This window comes from Homarus americanus, unplaced genomic scaffold, assembly GCF_018991925.1.
Source record: "Homarus americanus isolate GMGI-L3 unplaced genomic scaffold, GMGI_Hamer_2.0 scaffold50924, whole genome shotgun sequence".
Classification (NCBI taxonomy): Eukaryota; Metazoa; Arthropoda; class Malacostraca; order Decapoda; family Nephropidae; genus Homarus; species Homarus americanus.
In genome coordinates, this window is record NW_024718094.1 from 699,292 (window position 1) to 711,919 (window position 12,628).

Sequence of the window (12,628 nt, forward strand, 5' to 3'; positions counted from 1 at the left end):
AGTCTGGTGGCCATCCTTTGGATATTTTCAATCAACTGACAGTCTCTAGCATATCTGAACCTTCTTATAAAATCTAATAATTTAGTTGCCTGTTTCACCTCCTTCTCGCAATGGCCCAAGAACTTCAGCCCATTGTCAACATACACACCTAGGTCCTGTGGGGTATGAGATTGTTTGGTTCACACTCAGGATGGGGTGGAGAAAGGAAACTCACAATGTGCTCTCTATATACATGTTGTATTGGATGTACAATGCAGCTTGGTGCTGGGAAGGCAGCATGGTTACAAGCGTGATGTAGAGAGAGCTGGTTGGTGAGGACGCTCAGAGAAGGACAGCTTGTGGGTCGCCATGCTCGCCAGGCAGGTGGAGGAGGAGCGAGGGCCGCCAGGCAGCGGCGGAGGAGGTGTGGTGTTGCTGGTTGGTGTGGGTAGAAAGAGAGAGATCACCACGAGGTCAGGTCTTAAATAGCGGGGGTTGGCGTGGCTTAGTAGTTGACCCCCGCTCCGTGGTGTATGGCGGCGCTGGTTGACCTAGACCACGAGGCATACACTGGGGAATTGGTGGGGTCGGCTAGGCAGCGACAAACAGCGTTTGTAGGGTAGAATTCCACTACAATACTCCCCCTTCCCTCCAGGCGGTGTAGGAGACTTGTTGTCTGCAGAGTTGCTTAGCACATGTGAGGCAGAACGGGCGGTGCATGCCTCATGTGAGACAACGGCGATGGCATGGATGAGCCGGTCGCTGGGGACAACTGTCTAGATACACAATATCTGTGGGAGTAGAGAGGGAGAATAAGGGTGTGTGGAGGCGATGAATGTTGTGCTTCCCTCACGGCAGGTACAGAGTCGTCAGATGCGCCTGCTGGGGTGTGTGGGCCTGGGTCAGGAGCAGGGGCTGCGTCAGCAGAAGCGGATGAGGGCTCGTGACAGCAGCTGGGTCCACGACAGCAGCAGGGTGCAGGACATTAGCAGGGAGTACCTGAGGGAGAAAAGAGGGGTGTGTGGGTCCGCACTCAGGAACAGAGGCCGCATCAAGGGCGGCAGGGGTTACTGCTGGGCCGGGGTCGGCGTCTGAGGCAGGACGGGTGTGCTGGGGTCGGTAGGACGTGGTGCTTGGGGCAGGAAGAGGAGCTGGTGTCTGCTTAGAGTCGCAGAGCTGCTCTAGGGTGTCTAACCTGCGGTGTAGAGACAGTAGTTGTAGAGCCGATGAGAGCTGCTTCTGTGTGGATAAGCCAGTCTTCCATGTTGCTTGAAGACTGGGAGCGTGATCAGTTTCTCCTCCATCCTGTGTTAGTGCGAATCTCCGGGGGTCACCATTTGTGGGGTATGAGATTGTTTGGTTCACACTCAGGATAGGATGGAGAAAGGAAACTCACAATGTGCTCTCTATATACATGTTGTATTGGATGTACAATGCAGCTTGGTGCTGGGAAGGCAGCATGGTTACAAGCGTGATGTAGAGAGAGCTGGTTGGTGAGGACGCTCAGAGAAGGACAGCTTGTGGGTCGCCATGCTCGCCAGGCAGGCGGAGGAGGAGCGAGGGCCGCCAGGCAGCGGCGGAGGTGGTGTGGTGTTGCTGGTTGGTGTGGGTAGAAAGAGAGAGATCACCACGAGGTCAGGTCTTAAATAGCGGGGGTTGGCGTGGCTTAGTAGTTGACCCCCACTCCGTGGTGTATGGCGGCGCTGGTTGACCTAGACCACGAGGCATACACTGGGGAATTGGTGGGGTCGGCTAGGCAGCAACAAACAGCGTTTGTAGGGGAGAATTCCACTACAGTCCTTTTCGCATTCAGTCTCTAGTAGGTAGGTCATCCTCAGCACTAACAAGTTTGGCCCCTTAGCAAGTGTTCTTTGCACTGCCATTGCCTTCCTTGCAAGAAAGCTGGCTTCCTCGTGCTGCCAACACCTCCATGCTCTAACGACCTGCTGCCTCATTCCCCTGGATAAGAATCCAGGATGTAGGCCTATAGGGGTGGGGGAAGTGCTGAGGTGGATCATCGGAAAATGCATAATGGAGGTGGCAAAGGATGATGTCAGGGCAGCAGCAGGGAACCTGCAAGTTTGTGCTGGCCACCAGGCTGGAGGGGAAGCTGCCATTCACGCCATGAGAACGATATTTGAGCAGCGTGATTGTGAAGCCGTTCTCCTGGTGGACGCTTCAAACGCATTCAACATACTTAACCGCAAGGCCGCACTGCACAACATCAAGATCAAGTGTCAAAGCTTTGCAATGTATGTTGAAAACTCCTATAGGAATCCATCAGACCTCTGTATAGTAAACAACAAGGCTCTAAGAGGTGATACTGTAGTGGCTCCTCTCCCCTACAACTCCCAACTGAGCTCCGGCCGCGCGCCTACCAGCCAATCAGCGTACAGCCATGACATGACATGAAATGCTAGTGACAGGGGGGAAGGAGGTTCAGGGGAAAAATAAAGTGAGGATTGAAGTGAATTTTAGGAGGAGAGAATAGGTGCAGTGGCTAAACACCGCTTGCGTGAGGGAGTATAAGTTGGAGGCAGCAGCAACTCGCCCGGACGCGGCCAGGAGGCGACAGGACAGAGTCAGGCTAGTGTCAGGTCAAGCATCAGGTGCGTGTTGGGTTGGGCCATGGGTTCTCAGTGCTTGGTCGGCGTGATTGTGGTGTTGTTATCTTGTGTGGAGGAAATGTCTTGGTCTTCTTCTTAGCTTGATGTAGATTTTCTTCTAACTCTCCTCCTCTTCTTGCTCTCTTGAAGTGTCCATTCATTCGTGTTTGGGTCTTGTGCGTACAGCCAGCTACGCCGAGAGACTAGGTCTATGCAGTGGACGTAGGGGTACGATCGCCGACCTAGTCTCGACCTTCAACCTCCAGCTCAGGATCAGAGCGTTTCACACTTTACGCTTAAGCCGCTGTGATTGGCTCTTTCGCTACGCTCACCCCAAATCCTGATCCTCGTAAATTGTATAAATACGGCCATGCCGTTAAGAAAGCGTTCGATAAAGTATGGCACCTAGGATTAAAATTTAAACTGCTTCAATTAAATCTTCCAGAACCAATAGAAAAAATCGTCTGTGACTTCCTAGACGACTGCACGGCACAAATATAAATTGGCAGCTATATAGGACCACCCATAAAACTGAAAAGTGGAGTACCCCAAGGCAGTGTCCTTTCACCCACGCTGTACAATATCTACACAGCAGACCTACCAGAACCAGCTCCCTACAGTGAATACATAAGTTTTGCAGACGATATCACACAAATCATCACATACCCCGGCAAATCAACAGCAATAATGGCACAACATACTGCCAACGCAATAGAGAACATCAACCAGTACGAAAAAAAGTGGAAGATACAAACGAACACCAACAAGTTCGAAATAATCCCAATAGCTAAAAGGAAAAAAGACCCCATTATAGTAGACAACAAAGTGATTCCATATGCCATGGAAGGCTACAAAACATTCATCACCGAAAAACTTGCAAAAACCAGAAACGTGGTAATTAAATTAAAACGCTTCAGAAGCCTGTCAGCAAAAAACAAGTTAAAGTTATATAGAGCCTTTGTCCAATCCAGACTAGTATATCCACCAATTCCCCTACATGCAATAAAACAAACAAACATAAAGAAACTGCAGACAATTCAAAACTTAGCCCTAAGGGATGTATATAACATCAGATATCGTGACATAGTCACCAACCGTCAACTACACCAACGAGCGCAAATAGAACCCCTAAACGTTTACCTACACGAACACTCAAAAAGAATATGGACAAAGTTAGAAGAAATAGAGCCAGGACCAATCAAAGAATGGATGGAAGAGACAGAAGACGGAAGAAGAGAACACTCGTGGTTCCCTCGCAGTAAAAGAAAAGCCCTAGAACCCACACCAACTCCACTCTATTGAAAGATGCAACGTTACCCCAGTGACAACCTTGGCAGCCCTACCACTTACAACATTAGATCATAAAAAGACGGGATGTTCTTAGCAGAAACACAAGTACCTGCCCTAGACTCCTCACCATTGGCGAGGACATAAGACCCGAAAATGTAAGGCATAAAATTGCAATTTGCTAAACATACAAATACCTGACATAAATATAATACCTAAGACGAAAATTAGCTGGAACACAAACATGAGAAAACAGAAGCACTTGGGTTGAGCCCCAAGACCTAGCATTCTACTACTATTTTCCAATTTCCTCACTTTTCTTCTTGCACTATCCACCAACCCCAAGTCCCTCCAAATTCCACCATTATTCTTTAAGTCCAGTTCCCGCACCACCATTCTAAGTACCTGCATCAAGATTTCTTCATACTTTACTTCACCCATCGATCGATCGATCGGGAGACCATTCTACACTCGGCTACTGGACCAGCAACATCTCTCACAGCTCCTCACCACTCAGCTTCCTCGCCCTACAGGACCTCTGAGCAAGTTTCTCCTTACCTGGTCACTCCTAAGCACTGCGCTGTACAACAATATATATATATACAGAAAGCGCATTATGAGTTTCTATCCTACCTCATTCCTGAGTGTGAGATATCTGCATGTACATACGTTTGTGTGCCCATACAAAGAGAATTGACAACTGGCCACATACAGCACGCTACAATACCATCATACAGTCAACCGAGGGAACAACGCAGGGGGACCTGTTGCAATGGCAATGTACGCAATAGGCCTATCCGTGCTCCAACACACAATAAAATTTGAAACAACTGAGGTCAAGCAAGTGGCGTACGCTGATGACCTTACAGGAGCAGGAAAAGTGGAGGACATCAAAAAGTGGTGGGACCTGGTAACATCACGAGGCCCACAAATAGGGTACCACCCAAACGCCAGCAAGTCCTTCCTCATTGTGAAGCCAGAACATTATGAACGGGCAATGGAGGTGTTCGGTGGAAGTGAGGTCAAAATAACAAAGGATGGCCAAAGACACCTAGGCGCAGTAATCGGCACGACGGACTTCAAGACCGAGTACGTAACAGGAAAGGTGTATGAGTGGGTTAGGGAAATCCAAGCTCTGCCTGAGATTGCTAACACAGAGCCACATGCGGCTTTTGCGGCATTCACCCATGGAGTCAAGCATCGCTGGAACTACCTGATGCGCACTATCCCTGATATCGGACCCCTCCTCCACCCTCTGGAAGAAGCTATCAGCGTCAATTTCATTCCCAAATTAGTGAAACACCCTCACTTAACCCCAGCAGAAAGATCACTCCTTGCACTACCACCGAGACTGGGAGGAATGGGATTGACCAATCCAGAGGAGATTGCTGCCACCGAACATCAAAACTCAGTTAAGCTCACGGCAGCCCTCACGGACCACATAATAGCTCAGAACGCAACAGGGGAGGTGGATACCAGTGAAGTAAACAAGATTCGAAGGTCCATTACGACAGAACGACAGCACGGCCAAAGTGATAAGTTGCAGCAACTGTTGCTGCAAGTACCAGAGAATTTGAAAAAAAAGTAGCTATAGCGCAGGAGGTGGGCGCCTCGAACTGGTTAACTACGTTACCGATAAGGGCAAATGGTTTCAGTCTCAATAAACAAGAATTTACAGATGCCAATGCTCTAAGGTACGGTAGGCCAGTAGAAGGTTTGCCCTCCCAATGCGTGTGTGGCTCTTCCTATGACGTCGATCACGCCATGGTGTGCAAGAAAGGGGGCTTCATATGCATGAGGCATGACGAAGTAAGGGATCTCACAGCAAATATGTTGAAGGAAATCTGCCGTGATGTCAGGGTAGAACCGACCCTCCTTCCATTGGACGGTGAGAATTTCCAACTTAGGACTTCAAACACATCCAATGAAGCCTGTTGCGTTAGTGCTCGAGGATTCTGGACGCGGGTACAGTGAGCCTTCTTCGACATCAGGATTTTTATATACCATGGTCACCATGTCACCGTAACTTAGCTCTTGATGCTGAACATAGGAGGAACGAGATTGACAAGATAAGGGCATACAGGGAGAGAATTCAGAACGTTGATCAAGGCAGCTTCTCTTCTCTAGTGTTCACAACCTCTGGTGGGATGGGACCAAGTGCAAGATGCTTCTACGCCAGACTCGCGGGGGTGATATCCGAACAGAAGCAGCAGCTCAGAAGTTATGTTACAGCCTGGATGAGATGTCGACTGTCCTTCTCTCTCCTTAGGTCGGCTTTGCTCTGCCTTAGTGGAACGAGAGCATCGGCCCCAAAACCGACAACAGTTGCAGATATTGACTATGAAGCAACAGTCACTGAATGCTGCATAGATCTGCGGCTCAACTAGCTCAACACAGCTAGGATAGCTACTTATGTATTAGGATATTTAATTTTTAGGTAATAAAATGGCGGCGAAGGTATGGCTATAAGGGGGGGATGGAGGCCATTTATATAAAAAAAAAAAAAAAAAATAGGCAGCTCCCAACAGGGAGGTACTACCACCTGGGAAGATATTGGATGCATAATGTATTGTCTAATGGTAGACCCTGCTGCCATATGGCACCACAAAAATTGTGACCAAGTCCCAGGTTACTGATGTGACTTTCTGCTTCATTTACACACTTTTTTACTTTTATCCTCTTCACCACTGATCGGCTCGGTCACAACTCTGTTACTTTTCCTTTTCCTATATCTTCTTCACCAAATGATCGACTCGTATAGCCGCTTGGGCGATCGGTCACATTTCTGTAACGCACTGTTGGCAAGTACTGGGCATGCACCGGCTCCTGAATGTACCTGAAACTGCTCCAGTGTTGGTCAAGTCTTGTCTTGAAAGAGCTCACACTCGGTACCGTCACAACACTTTCTGGTAGATTGTTCCAAGAGTTCACAACTCTCACTCTGAGAAAGTTTGCCCTCACAGTTTTCTGGACTTGCGGCTTCTTCAATCTTAAGCTGTGACCCCTTGTGGGACGAGCGTCTGCCAGCTCCAAGTAAGGACACTTGACTGAATAGTGCCCCTTGAGATGCTTATACGCCTCAATTAGGTCGCCCCTTGCCGGTCTGTAGTATAAGCTAGGCAAATTCAGGCACTCCAATCTCTCAGGGTAGCTGAGGTGCCAAAGTGCAGGCACCAGTCTGGTGGCCCACCTTTGAACATTTTCAACCAACTGACAGTCCCTGGCATATCTCAGGGACCAAACGGGGTGACAGTAATCCAGATGGGGAAGCACTTCACTCTTGAAGATCGTTACGAGGGACGGACCGTCTAGATATCTGAACGACCTTCTTATAAGACCCAATAAGTTATTTGCCCGATTTACCTTCTTCTTGCAATGGCCCCGAGAACTTCAGCTCATTGTCAACGTACACACCTAGGTCCTTCTCACATGCAGTCTCAAATAGTGCAGTGTCTTCATCCCGTTGGGACATATGATACGCCTCCTTACCGTTGGTATGCTTCAGGTGCATCCTCTTACACTTTGTGACATTGAGTCTCAGCAGCCATTTCTTCGACCATTCTTGGAGCCCACAGAGGTCCTTCTGCAGCTCTTCACAGTCAGCTTGGTTCTTGATTTCCCAAATTAACTTGGTGTCATCGGCAAACATTTGTTTGGAGGAGTGTACCATCGTGGACAAAAGTTCGCTCCTTCCCAAACTGAAGCAGTATCGACCCGCACCAGATAACAATCAGGGTAAGTCAGTTCGGAGACTCATTCCCGTGTCTCATTTTCACTATAGGGAGCGAACTTTTGTCCATGATAGTACAACGTCAAGCATGTCATTTATGAAACAAACAAACAACCGCGGGTCCAATACACTGCCCTGTGGTACCCCGCGTGTGACAGGTGCGGATGATGATTTCGTGCCATTAATCACCACACACTGCTTGCAGTCATGTAGAAAGTCTTCTATCCAGGCTAGGACATTTCCCCGAATTCCGTACCCTTCCAGTTTGATACCCCTATTCGCGGTTTTTAATTTCGACTTTGCATAGCGGTAAAACGCCTTTGGGTTTGACTTGACCTCGCTTGCAACCAGCCTCTGGAACTCATTTTCAGCCCTTATACATTCTATCTTTGCTTGGCTTCTGGCTCTTGCATACATCCTCCTGTCCTGCTCATCATTTGACCCAACCCACGTCTTGAATTTCTGGGTTTTCTTCTTAACTTAGTCGACTGCCACATGGTTCATGTGTAGGGATCCCCTCGTATTCCTAGAGGCACTGGGTTTGGTCTTGGGTATATATTTATTGATCAAATGGGTCACTTTACAGATTATGATATTCAGTGTAGTGTCTGCATTATTGTGCCTTAATGATTCAGGCCAGTGGATACCCCTCATCTCTTCCCTCATCCCGTTGTAATTTACCTTGTAATATTTGCGCCTTGGCCTGGCCTTATCTTGAACTAGGTAAGTTAAATCTGAATGACAACACTATATGGTGACTGGTGCCAACTGGGGCAAGGTGTACCAGTTTGGCCACCATACCCTCACTAGTGTGATCCTGAGGGGGCAAGGCTTGTCCCCCTGCTTTTGTCCCAGCCTCCTCACATCCTGAAGGGTTGATGGCATCTTCAGAACCTCTGTACAAATATTCTTAAACTGCATCTTATCGTGTGTTATCTTACTCTCAGTTCCCTCCGCCTGACTCTCAGGGACTCCAAAAACTATTACATTGTTCCTGCGCTGAAAACGTTCCCGTTGTTCCTCCTCTCCCCTAACAGTAGGTCTTAATTTTCAATTTTCTTTGACACACTTCTTCAGAATCCCTAGCTGATGTAGAACCTGTTCTGACCCTGCATTACTCTCCGCCACCTCCCGTGACCCTGTTAATACCTCCGCATAACTCCTCTTAGCATCCACCTCCATTCTGTCGGATACTTCCTCAGTCTTAGCAAGGATCTCTTTCCCAACTTGTTCTAGTTTGGCAACCAGCAAGGCTCCAGCTTCATCTATTTTTGTCCCTAGAGAACTCGTTCCCCTATGGCTTGCAATCACCTCATTTACCTTGACTACGCAGTCAGGGCAATACCAGCAACAGCCGTCATGCTTTACGGCAGTTTGCATCATCCTAAACGTTGCATTAGTCAGGCCTGTATCCTCCATATCCGACGTCCCCTGCAGTAATCACATATCATACTCATGGTTGTTGTGGAGGGGGGGTGCAGACTGTGTATAGATCTACACCTATTTAAAAATAAAGAGAAAAAAACAGTACTTAGCTGCCCTCTGCAAGTTTTAACCTCCACTGTTGCCTTCTGTTTTTTTTTGTTTTTTTTCAGTTCACTTCGGCGTTTGTCGGTATTTATGTGCCATCTCTATGTACACTGCATTTTTATATGAATAAAGGATTTTATACACCCACTCAGTCCTTTAGAAACAGAAAAATAAAATAAAACTTTCTTTGGGGCAGTAATAGAATGCCTTAAAGGATAGCCAAGCTTGTTTTACACTTTTATACTCTTCACCACCGATCGGCTCGTTGGCCGCTTGGGCGATCGGTCATGTCTCTGTTACACACTGTTGGCAAGTACTGGGCATGCACCGGCTCCTGAATGTACCTGAACCCGCTGCAGTGTTGGTCAAGTCTTGTCTTGAAAGAGTTCACACTCAGTGCCGTCACAACACTCTGGTAGGTTGTTCCAAGAGTTCACAACTCTCACTCCGAAAAATTTGCCCTCACAGTTTTCTGGACTTGCGGCTTCTTCAATCTTAAGCTGTGACCCTTTGTGGGGCGAGCATCCGCCAGCTCCAAGTAAGGACACTCGACTGAGTAGTGCCCCTTGAGATGCTTATACACCTCAAATAGGGCCCAATACACCGCATTGTGGTACCCCGCTTGTGACAGGTACGGATGATTATTTCGTGACCATTAATCACCACACACTGCTTGCAGTCATGTAGAAAGTCTTCTATCCACGCTAGGACATTTCCCCAATTTCCGTACCCTTACAGTTTGATTTTCAGCTTTTCGTGGGGTACTCTGTCGAAAGCCTGGGCAAAATCTAGGTAAATATTGTCGATATTACCACCCCGTTCCAGAATATGGGTCCAAATATCCAATACCTTGAGCAATTGTGTTAAGCAGGAGCGCCCCGGCATAAAACCGTGTTGGCAATCCTTTACAAGGGTGTTTCGTAGTACATGTTCCATCGCGGCATCTCTGATAATACTCTCAAGTACTTTACATATTATGCCGGTCAGGCTCACTGGTCTATAGTTGTTCGCGGAGTGATGATAGCCCTTCTTGAAGATAGGACTCGCATAAGCCACTTTCCATTCACTGGGGACCTTTTGTTCATCCAGGCATTTACAAAACAGGATCTTCAGGGGCTCGGCAAGCTTGTTGCACAACTCTCTTAGCACTCTAGGATGTACCACATCAGGGCCGGGACTCTTATGGACCTTTAGCTTTGACTGTTTATTTCTAATACCCTCTCCTGTGAACACAATGTGGGTCAGTGCTGTGTCAAACCGTCTGTCCTCAAATTGCATCTTCTTTGTGTAAGAGGATGCACCTGGGGCGTACCAACGGTAAGGAGGCGTATCATATGTTCCAATGGGATGAAGAAACTGCACTAGTCGATACTGAATATGAGAAGGACCTAGGTGTGTATGTTGACAATGAGCTGAAGTTCTCGGGCCATTGCGAAAAGAAGGCAAATCAGGCAAATAAATTATTGGGTCTTATAAGAAGGTCGTTCAGATATCTAGATGGTCCGTCCCTCGTAACGATCTTCAAAAGTGAAGTGCTTCCCCATCTGGAGTACTGTCACCCCGTGTGGTCCCCGAGATATGCTAGGGACTGTCAGTTGGTTGAAACTGTTCAAAGGAGGGCCACCAGACTGGTGCACCTCAACTACCCTGAGAGATTGGAGCGCCTGAACTTGCCTAGCTTATATACATTGATAAAATCACACAAGGAAAAGATAAACAATTAAAACAAATTAATAAAAGCTGATGCTACACCTCCAACAACTACAGTATTTGGCAATTTAGAGTATTTTTTTAAAATGGATACCGTATGTATTTTTGCAAGTCCCGAGGAAAAAAGTATATTTTATGGTTTCGAAATGGGGTTTGGTACCAGCGAAGGCAGCCCAGCCCAGGGAAAGGACGCCACTTTTGTTTACGTTACAAGAAGGCGTGCTAGCTGGGCCCAGCAACAGGTGTGCACCGAGTATTTTTTAGCTCTTTTAGGGTGTACCTGTATTTGATAGGTTGAGCATAATGAGTGTTATATGAAGAATGTGATGAATGCATGGAGGTAGTTTGTAAGCCAGAATAAGGCTAATAAAGGCATTGCTCTACAGACATTCATCCCCCGCCACCCCTGAATGAGTCAGTGCCGACTGCCGAGCGTTCACACCCATGTCATGCTGGTGGATTAAGCTTATATTTATGTACCGTTTAGTTCCTACTAATGTGTTCTGCCAATATGTGATTATGACAATGGTTGATGCTTGTTTTGTATGTACAATGTATAATGACTAGTTATGTCTGATCTAGGTCCCAGCCTTTCCTTCCTCAAGTGATTTCAAGAGTAAATAAAGGAGAGAAAATTACAAGTGTGTGTCCTTTTCCTGCTATGAGAACCCACTGCTCTGTTCTCGCTACACTCCGTGTTAATGCGGGGTATGCAATTGCTTGCATGAGTAAGTAGGGATTCACCCCTATAGAGCAAAGAGCAAGCAACACCCAGGCAGTAATTATTATAGCAGAAATCACCCAGGGAGGAGCACGGCACCACCACCTGCTGAGGGTTAACAGCGGTGGAGAGCTTGGACTAGTGAAGCGGTTATCTACGCAGAGGAGGACAGACCTAGAAGCCAAGCATGAGTTACCCACCAAGAGCGTTAAAATGGAAGCTGGGGTCTCACAGTCTGAGCAGAGGGGTGAGCCTACGCACAAAGAGGACAGTGTTGATCTTTTCCCTAAAGAGGTAGCCCAGGAGATGAAGCCGACTTTTTCAGGGACACCTGATAATTTATACCAAATTAATGTAGTCGAGTGGATAGCTGAGGCCAAGTGTAACATAAGTTTGATAGGAATGAATGTACTTCGCCAATGTCGAGAGGTTCTAGTGAAGGATTTTGGCCCCCAATATGTTAACTGTAGTATTATAAAAAAAAATACAGAGCTTTTTCTAAGTGTTTTCAAGAGATGAGAGCATTCACCGATGGCAGCACAAAAACCAAGTGGGGTTTGCCGCCTCTACAAGGTGGTTACAAACAAGAATCCCCACCAACTGTTGCTAGCCAGAAGTTTACCCCAAACTTGGTCTTGATTGAGCCATTGCAGGCAGGGGAAGGGTGGCTGCCTCACAACCTCCTCCTTATCTCTTCATACACTACCATTAGGTACAATAAGGGGGTTGCCATTGTGGCAAAAGTGGGTAATTCCTGTACATGGCTAAAGAGAAGCTGGCGTGTGGGAAAGGCCTGTTGGTCCGATCTGTGCCCTCAACAAGAAACAGCCGAGGTGAGCTCAAACAGTATTGAATGGGGGTCAGAATATCTAAGGCAAATAGGGCTGAAGATTGACCCCACTGAATTATTTCTTTGCCGTGCACTGTAGCTTTCAGGGATTTAACATAACCCCCCCCCCACCCCAAAGAAATGTACACAAAATGGTAGTCTTCCAAAACTTACCAGACAAAGTCCATCTCCAGTTTACATATTTTCCCAATATTCTGTCCTTAATAAATTTGGGG